This window comes from Caretta caretta, chromosome 5, assembly GCF_965140235.1.
Source record: "Caretta caretta isolate rCarCar2 chromosome 5, rCarCar1.hap1, whole genome shotgun sequence".
Classification (NCBI taxonomy): domain Eukaryota; kingdom Metazoa; phylum Chordata; order Testudines; family Cheloniidae; genus Caretta; species Caretta caretta.
Genome location: NC_134210.1, coordinates 123037902 through 123047030, shown reverse-complemented (window position 1 = coordinate 123047030; position 9129 = coordinate 123037902).

Here is a 9129-nt window from a genome sequence, read left to right as displayed (position 1 = left end):
AGATCAATTTGCTTTTTAGCAAACTCCAGGGAGGGAAGGAACCAGCATGGAACTTCCTTCACCAGGAGACTCCATGTCGCTTTCTTCACAGCTTGAATTAACTTTATTTTTTGGGGGGGAGGGCAACCTTCAGAAGAATCCATTTCATTGGACTACAAAAGAGAGGGGTACTGAACCCAAGTTATCTTTCACCTAAGAAGACAAAGGATCCAAGCACTTTGTCTTTGTGGAAGATCCCGACGAGAGGGGTGGTCAACCATCTTACTGGTAGGCAGGTTGGTAAGGAAACTATCTTGGACAAAGGCTGTAGTTTTGTTTTCTTAGGCTTTAGTCTCTAGAAAGCATTTTTCACTTGTGTTTGCTTGTAACCTTTTCTAACTCTCTCCCTTATACTTGAATTCACTTAAACTCCTGTCTCCTTTTGTTAATAAACTTGTTTTACCTTTAATCTAAACAAACCCAGTGCTGTGTTTGTTTTAAAGTCATTGTTAACTCCAGTTAGTGTGGCACACAGCTCGATATTATATCTTTAAAGGAATAAACAAACCTCAGTATCTCTCTGAACATCCAGGAAAGGGCTGGGCATTGCAGAGCACATGGTTTGGGGGAAATTCATGACTGGGGGTGTTTTGGGATCATCTTGCAGGTGTAACCAGAGCATGACTGGGGGGTAACAAGCAGGCTGCTGGGGTCAGAATTACTGAGTCAGAGCTGCTTAACCCTCAGACACTCCGTACAGATTTATATGGGTGCATCCAGACAAGAGATTCACAGCAGCACAGAGCCTTTTGAAGCACTTAGGGTTACAGGGCAGGCAGGGACGCAACCCCTCACTCGTCTAGATAGTATCCTAGAATGTGACACTTGTTCTCCTGCCTTTGGCTGTGGAGGGAAATTTGATTCTTGGACCAGGCTTTTATACCACAAACCAATGACATTTGCCATAACCAACAATGTATGTTCAGCTCCCTGCATTGTGGGAAAGGGTGTCTGTCAACATTATCCATTGTCCCTACATCTTTTGCATTAGCTATAGAACTTCTAGTGGCCTTTGGTTTTTTTGGTCCCTCCATTTTTTGGACACTTTGAAGTGACCTGATCAGCAGAGGGTGGGTGCTCATCACTTTCTGAAAATCAAGACCCGTTAAGGTGTCTCACGGGGGGGGGCACCTATAACTGGGGGAAAAGAGAACAATTTTTCAAATTAATTTACTTAAACGATTTCCTCTGCTCTTGTATTAATTCTATTGTATGGGTGTGTGAATGTATGCTGTTAGCATACCTTTCTGTTCTTTCACGCTAGGTTATACGTATATATTAATGTAGATTTGACATTTAAAAAAACCCCCATCCATACAAAAGCTCTGAGTGCACAGGCAATAATTTGATTCACAATACCCACCCAACAGCATTAATGCATTATAAATTAACTCCACCAGCCAGCGGCCTTAAAAAATCCAACACAGGCAATAATTTACCTCAGCCAGCAGACAAGAAAAACTGATAAACTCCAGTAAAACCACTGAGACCTCCCCCCAAACATACCCAGAATATACCCTCACCCTTCCCCCAAAACCTTGTCAAACAAATGGGTGTTGCAGTGTGCCTGAAAGGAATTCTGGTGGGATGTATAACTAATACTCAGTTTGTGCATATACTGACATTATTGTGAATATTCAATAAAATATGCATTCTAAGAGAGTTAAGTCTGGGCAGATGTATACTGGAGAGGTTTGCCAGTATATCTATGGTAGTTAGGGGTATGGCTTTTTTAAGACATAGCTATACTGGCAAAAGCTCTAGTGTAGGTGCAGTGATATCGGTCATAAAAAGTACTTTTGCCGGTACAGTTTAATTTACTCACTGAACACAGTACAATCTATACCAGCAAAAAAATTTTTGCCTGTATATAACTGCATCTATACTGGTATAGTTATACTGGTACAGTTAAACAGCAAAACTTTTGTATAGACCAGGCCTTGATCACTGTTACAACTCATTCAGATTACTAAGTGCTCCAGGGCATTTGTAAGGCTGAATGAGACTTCTCAATAATTACACGTCATAGAGTAGCGTGGGCAGAATGCTGCAGTCATTAAACCCAAGCCATGCTCGGACTGTGTTTGAATCCACCCTGGGGTACTCTTGGCCTGCACTCTGCCTTAAATTGTAATCTCTTTGAGGCAGGGACTGTCTTTTTGTTTCGTGTTCGTACAGCACCTCACACAATTGGGTTCTGGTTTGTGTCTGGGCTCCTATCACAATACAAATTTAATAATAAAGGTGGCTCCAGCAATCACCCCTGTTAAGCTAAAGATGACATTAATAAGGAAAGTACTGTGTATTTTTAGGGATCTTATTCTTCCTTTTGTGAACCTTGAAACAGCAGTGAACATTAGCTCCGATAGAGGGAAGACACCACTAGTGAAAGAAGATCTTTGAGAGCAGGTAGAAAGTTGAGTCTCTGCTGTATTTTCTAGGGTATAACATTGTTTTTAAGGAGTTGTAGAGCTCAAATTCGTTTGAGTCCTCAAGGCCATAAGTGAGTTATGGATCTGACAAACAAAACAACTTCTGTATTCTGGTAGCAGGAAATTCCACTACATTTGGTCTCTGGCCTAGCTGCTTCACTTTTTCAGGAGCACAGTTCCTGAGACTCTGTAACGGAGTTAGCCCCAAGGAATAAGTGACGCTTGATGTGGGAGAATGTTATTGTCTTTTGTCTGCTTATTAAGAGGCTGCTATCTGACAGCTGAGAAGCACTTAAAAAAACAAAACAAAAAAGACTTTCCCTCATATCTGGCAAGAGTGAGACCACCTGGAAAGAACTGCTTGTGAAAGAAATAACAAGCTGCTGGTCAGTGCATGGCTGGGGCTTGCTGTAATGTCTCATGACAAATGGCTTACTGGGGCAGTGGCAGGTAGGGCATGGTCCAGCTGAGTACTGAAGGAGACAAGTGTGTAGGAGTTTTAGTGACTACCACTCTGCTGTACACGGGTAGAGTCACAGTGACCGGTGCTTACCCCTTCTGGGCCAGATCCTCAACTGGTATAAATCAGCATAACTCCATTGATTTCAGAGATCCCAAAAGAGGGCTATACAAATTTCCAAGGAGACTTGATGAATCTGGGCTAGGGGTGGCTGAAATTAGAAATTCTGCATTGCCCTCCCTCCCCACATCTCCAGGCCTACATATTTTGTGTTTAAACCTCAATACTTTGAGCCAGTTTTAGCACATGTTGAAAAGTCAGTTTAAGACGCTGGGACTGTAAACCATTGTTATTTACAGCCGCCTTAAATCCCTTTACATTGCCAGAATTGTATAGATCGGAACCAAGCCATTTCATGTACTCACATTAGAATGATCGAAATGTCTCTGTTCTGTGACCATTAGCGCTGGGCATGCTTCAAACTAGAATCCTACTGATTGCTCTGATCAAAGTTGTTTGAATGGATTTTGGCAACAAGGTAATGGTGGCTCCAGATTAGGAAGGAATGCCCAGTTTGACAATCTCCAGAGTTACAGTAGCTAATGCTAACTAACAAATGTTAGCCGGTATATAAAACCTCATGCTTCGGCTCATAAATTAAGTTCAATTAAGAATTAGGATGAGACCTTTATACAGGGCAGCTTATCACAGCATTCAAGCTTCTAGATAAGTCACATGGCTTTGTCTTATGGACATGTGGTTTTGTCCCTGTTCCCTAGGGGCATGATCAAATCTATATTAAGAGCACTCATGGGTCAAATATATGCATTCAACATTGAATCATCTAGACTAACATTGTGCATTTGTGAATAGTAAGGGATTAAATTCAGTCAAATGGAACCAGAACCCTAGCATTTGTATATTATTTATGAGAATGTTATTTTGTCATTCAACTTTCTCCACTTACAAGTTCTGGAAAGCATTTGTGTTCCTCATCTTTTTTCTCATTACTACTGTAGATAATGATGCTGAAGAGTAACAAAATATGGTAAAAATTTGGTTTCTGAGGTTAAAAACACACAGAGTAGGAAATGGAGAAGTTGCCAGTGTCAGCAACTTATTTCATGCTGTAGCTTATTTTACACCACAAAAGGACTGGTTTGGGAGACTGGAGGAACTTTGTGAACTAGACTGTGTATTTTACAGACTAAACTGAATCCTGCTTTAAATTATTGGCCTAAACCAACCTAAGGCGCAGTATGCAAGCTTTGATCCACTATATCTCAACCTTTTGTTACTTCTTCCTGTGTTCCTAGAGAATTTGGATCCATTACTATCCTTTAATCTTTCTAACCTTCACTCACTGTGAAGCTGTGTTAACCCTGACCCTCATTCTAATTTGACTGCATGTTACGTGCATTAACTTTTCCCCCACTAACTTTTTCTGTGTGCATTATTTTGCTTGCTAGCCTTTACTGACAGTATTTTAAGAGATTATCCTCCTATGTGCCTTTTTAGTCATCCTTATTCTTTAGCTGAAAGCAGGCATTTCCTAGCAAATACCTGTTTTTACTATAAATACTTAAAATTATGGACTTGAAAACTGATTTTCATTTATATTCTGCAATATTAATTCCATTTCCATGAACATTCCTGGCAATAAATCAATGTTAGAACATTCTGAAGCCTTACCCAAAAAGAGTGTCAAAGGTTAACATTATTTTGTTCAAAAATATGAATATTTGCAGAAAATAGTTAGCAGTATTATACCAGCTGAACTTCTTAGTGTAACCACAGTTTGCTTATTCTCTGTCTTCTCTTGAAAAGTGACTTTGAGCATAGATATGGAAGTCAAGAGATTTCATCTAGGGTGAAATCAGTCAGGGGCAGAACTCCCATTAACTTCAGTAGGACCAGATCACCCATTGTTTCTAATACCTGCTCTAACTCAGTGTCTGACCTTGAACAAGTCACTTAACTTCTGTGTAACTCCATTTTTCTACCCTCAAAATGGGAATAGTAATGTTCACCATCCTGCCCTCACAGTGGTGTTGACACATTCCATCAATTAATGTTTGCAAAGCCCTCTGAGATAATCTGAGGAATAGTGCTGTATGTAGTGATAAACAGAGCTGGTCAAAAGAAAATCGCCAACCTTTTTTTAAAATGTCCCAATTTTTTTGAAATTCAACATTTTGAAATTTGGAAAATGTCAACCAGCTCTGGTGCTAAATAGTCACAGACTTAAGACCACAAAGGAGCATTAGGTCATCTAATTGTCCAAATAACTCCACCCAAGACATTTTGGGCCTCTCAGGACAGGTCTTACTATACTAGTCGTCATTTTTCAGGACCATTCGATGAGATTTGTAGGGATACTCCCACTCAGCCAAATGTAGTTTGCTTTCTAGTACATACTGCTGAAGGCTTATAAGACCTTAGTGTGGCTAGTTACAGATGAACAAGCATCTCTCCACTAGAGGTTCCTGATTAAGCTTGTGGCAAATCTGTCTTCTGCCAAAGATGGTTGATGTGATATAGCACATTGTCAATAGAAGAATGAAATCTAAAGCAGAACATTTGCCTCCATACATCTTGCTCCCAACTCATGATGTTCACATGCAGATGCTCAGACTTTGAGGCCAGAAAGGACCATCATGATCATCTAGTCTGACCTCCTGCACCCATTGCAAGCTACAGAACCTCACCCACCCACTTCTGTAATAATCAAAACCTCTGGCTGAATTACTGAAGTCCTCAAATTATGATTTAAAGTCTTCAAGTTACAGAGAATCCACCAATTACACTAGTTTAAACCAGCAAGTGACCCATGCTACAGAGGAAGGTGAACACCTTCTCCCCCCAGGTCTCTAACAATCTGACCCTTCCCAAACCCAAATATGGTGCCCAGTTAGACCTGAGCATGGGGACAAGACAATGGCTGACTATAGTTTTCTCCCATTACCATCATCCGTAGCCTAAGTGAGGTCATTTCCATTGAGAGAGAGACTTACCCTCATTGAAAGCAAAGTATGTCCTCAAAAATCTACAGCCATCTATCATGGTAATCAAATCAATTCTTCCACAATGAAAGTAGAGGGAGTAGATCTTTATCTCCTCTGATCTGCAAAGGAGATTTCAACTTGGATATTCTTCTCTTCAACAGATTTCCTGTTGACATCAGTAGGAGATTATTAATATAGTGAGAGAAGAATATTGAATTCAAGATCTGGTGTGGGAATCCTGGAGACGTGTGTCCAAAGGGATTCTGTGATCGCCTTTTGAAAGGGTCTTTTGCTAGGGAGAAGAAATGAAAAATTGCAATGATTTGTGTGGTTTTTGTTCATTTTAAGACTTTTTATTTATTTTTTAAAAAACACAATAGAAAATAGAATGAGGCCCAAAACTAAACCTTGGAGTCAAACGGTCTTTAGAAATTCGAGCATAATCCAATAATTGATCAGAATTCTGCAGCTACCACCCCGCCCCCAAGTCTCTGTAATTGGCAACACCAACACCCTAGATCTAAGCACCTTGGAATATTGGAGTGGTTCAATCTGTGTTTGGATTTTGCAGCTGAGGCTCATTTGTCATGCAAAATAATGTTTGCAAACATTTCACAAGAGAGGCTGGGTTTCGAGGATTCAGAAGGTGCAGAACCAAAGTTTTTCCTGTGTCAAGTCCCTCCACTCAGAGCATTGGCAGCAAGAGCAATTTTATCCAATTTAGAGCCGTGGCCAAATGCACTTTTCCCAATTAGTTTGCACTTTAGCTTTTACTCCATTTCCTTTATAGTGCCACTGAGCTGTCAAATGTGAACTGAAAAATGAATGGGCAAGGATTTCTCTTAAAAACAACAAAGAAGAAATGGTTAAAGTCTGGAATACTAAATAGGCTTCGGAAAAAGAAAGCAAATAGCAGCAATGACTGGGAAGCACTTCAAAGAATCTCAGTGTATGGCTATCCAGAGGCACGGCTGTTTAGAAGGGCAACAGTTTTCTTTGGCTCACAGTTAGGTTTACAAGAGAGCCTGTGCCTGTCTGGCATGGCTCACTGGTTTATAAGCGAGCACCCACAAACATACTGTAGCATGGCCATCTGCTGAGCATCATGGAGGGCTGAAGACTCATGAAAGCAGCAGCCAGAATGACGAGGAAACATAAAGAGGTAGCAAAGTCCATGTAACTAACTGGTCACTGCAAGTCTCTGTGCTCGAGTCACAGAGGAGTGGGTCGGTTACAGCCCCAAGCTACAAAGCCTGACTTTACAGGCTAAAGAGACTCAAGCGTTTAGCTCTGAGGGTCCCCAGTATGTCAAGCAAGATGGCTGCCAACATACTCACCTGGCATTATCCCCCTTCCCTAAGTGCAGAAGTCCCTCCCTGTGGGCACTGCACAGCCGAGGCTCCGTGAGCGTGGGAGGGCGCTTATTGTTTCTAATCCTCCTGGCCAGCTTTCCACTGGAAATCCCATCAAGAGGTAGTGCAGCTCAAAGCAACATTTAGATCCTGTTCCATGGCTCCTGCCTTGACTCAGGCTGGGTAGGGGAGAGTACTGCTGCACAGCAGTCCTCCCACAAATGGCATCTTGAGCCCTGGTTGAGCTGAGCTGCTGGTGAAGCAGGGGAGCAACATGGAGGGGCTGATTCTCCATGTGGATGTCCCCGTACCTACAATTTCACCATGCATTTTCAGCCATGTTTCAAAATTAGAAGGCTGGAGCCCTTTTTCCCTCCATATGGCCAGCACATCTGCTTACCCAGGACCTGATGCACTGGAAATTCCACATACAGTTTGCTCCTCGACAGGTTGCCTGTGGAATGAGCTAACAGGGCCCATGCCCATATCAAAACAGTGATTGAGACCGGATCTTCCCACCTCAGCACAATGAAATGGCACATGGGAACCCATTTCAATATTACTTTTAAAAGAATAGCCTGAAGAGTTTTGAAGTTCAAAAATACAATATTTGCTTTGTGACTATATGAGCTTGCTGTGAAATATGGTGTAATCTTTGCATTCCCAGGAGTTTTTTTCAGCACTGAAGAACACTTGAGACTGCTTAACAGTTGGCCAGCCCTTACCTTATAAGGCTTTTTAACTCCAGCACAAGGGAATGACAACCACTCCAAGTGTCAGCCTGCTGGGAACAATTGACAGCAACCATTTACTCTGTTCTTGGGGCCAGGGTTGTGCTATCTGTCTTGAACTGTTACCCTTTTAGTCCCAGTCGTGATAACTAGTGCAAGAATGCGATTGGGGGGGGTGGGGGGGGCAGAGAAAAGCACCATAGCTGGAATTACGTTTCCCTTTTTGCTTCAATGCACAGACCGATTTTTGTGTATTGCAGTAACTTCCATTAGGCGAGATTCTCACCGACAGACAGAAATCTTCTGTAGAAATGTGTTCCGAAACAGTACTGCACGTAATCTTGTGCCTTCAAAGTACATGAACAGTTGAACCCAGCAAAACTAAGACAATTCTGAATTGAAGTCCCTGCTGTGCCTTTAATTCATTTCACTGCGTGTAGGCATTACAGGGGTCTTAGCATACACAGCGGGAATGGTAGTGACTGCTATCTGTTGAGGTTGTGCCACACTTCACATGTTACATTTTGTTTGGTAACTCATTGTCACGGTTCTAATATCTCAGGAGACTGGAGTAAGGGTTTGGAATTTGTTAGGAGGGGAGAGCAGAGGTGAAAGATGATTTTTACTGCCCCCAAGAAAATCGGGCTAAATTTGGCTGAGTTCTAAGCTATGGAGGATGACCCTGTCCAGGTGCACAGTAGAATTGTCAGAGCTCTTTAAAGTTTGAGGCAGTGTTCCAGTTGAACAGTACATGCTCTCAGGCTCTGCTGACTCTTGTGTAGCATTCCAGAGTGGCTACATGGAGAAGATCTAGGCGGGACGCAGGCAAAATTATTCTTCATCCTCTGCTGTGGAAGAGTCAGGAAGAGAATCCAAATCTCCTGGGTCCCAGTCAAGTGTCAAAGGCCATCTTTTCTATTCCTCCATCTGCTTCCCTCCTTCCACCACACGCTTTCCATCTTCTTCAGTGAATGAAGCTGGGGGCCTGCAGACAACAGCCTTGTTCACTGCATGACTCAACTCATTCCCTAAGCATTGTCTATCCTCTGCAGGGAATGAGGCGGGGGTCCTGTGGAAAAATAACGTGAGATCATGTACTTAAAGACTGTG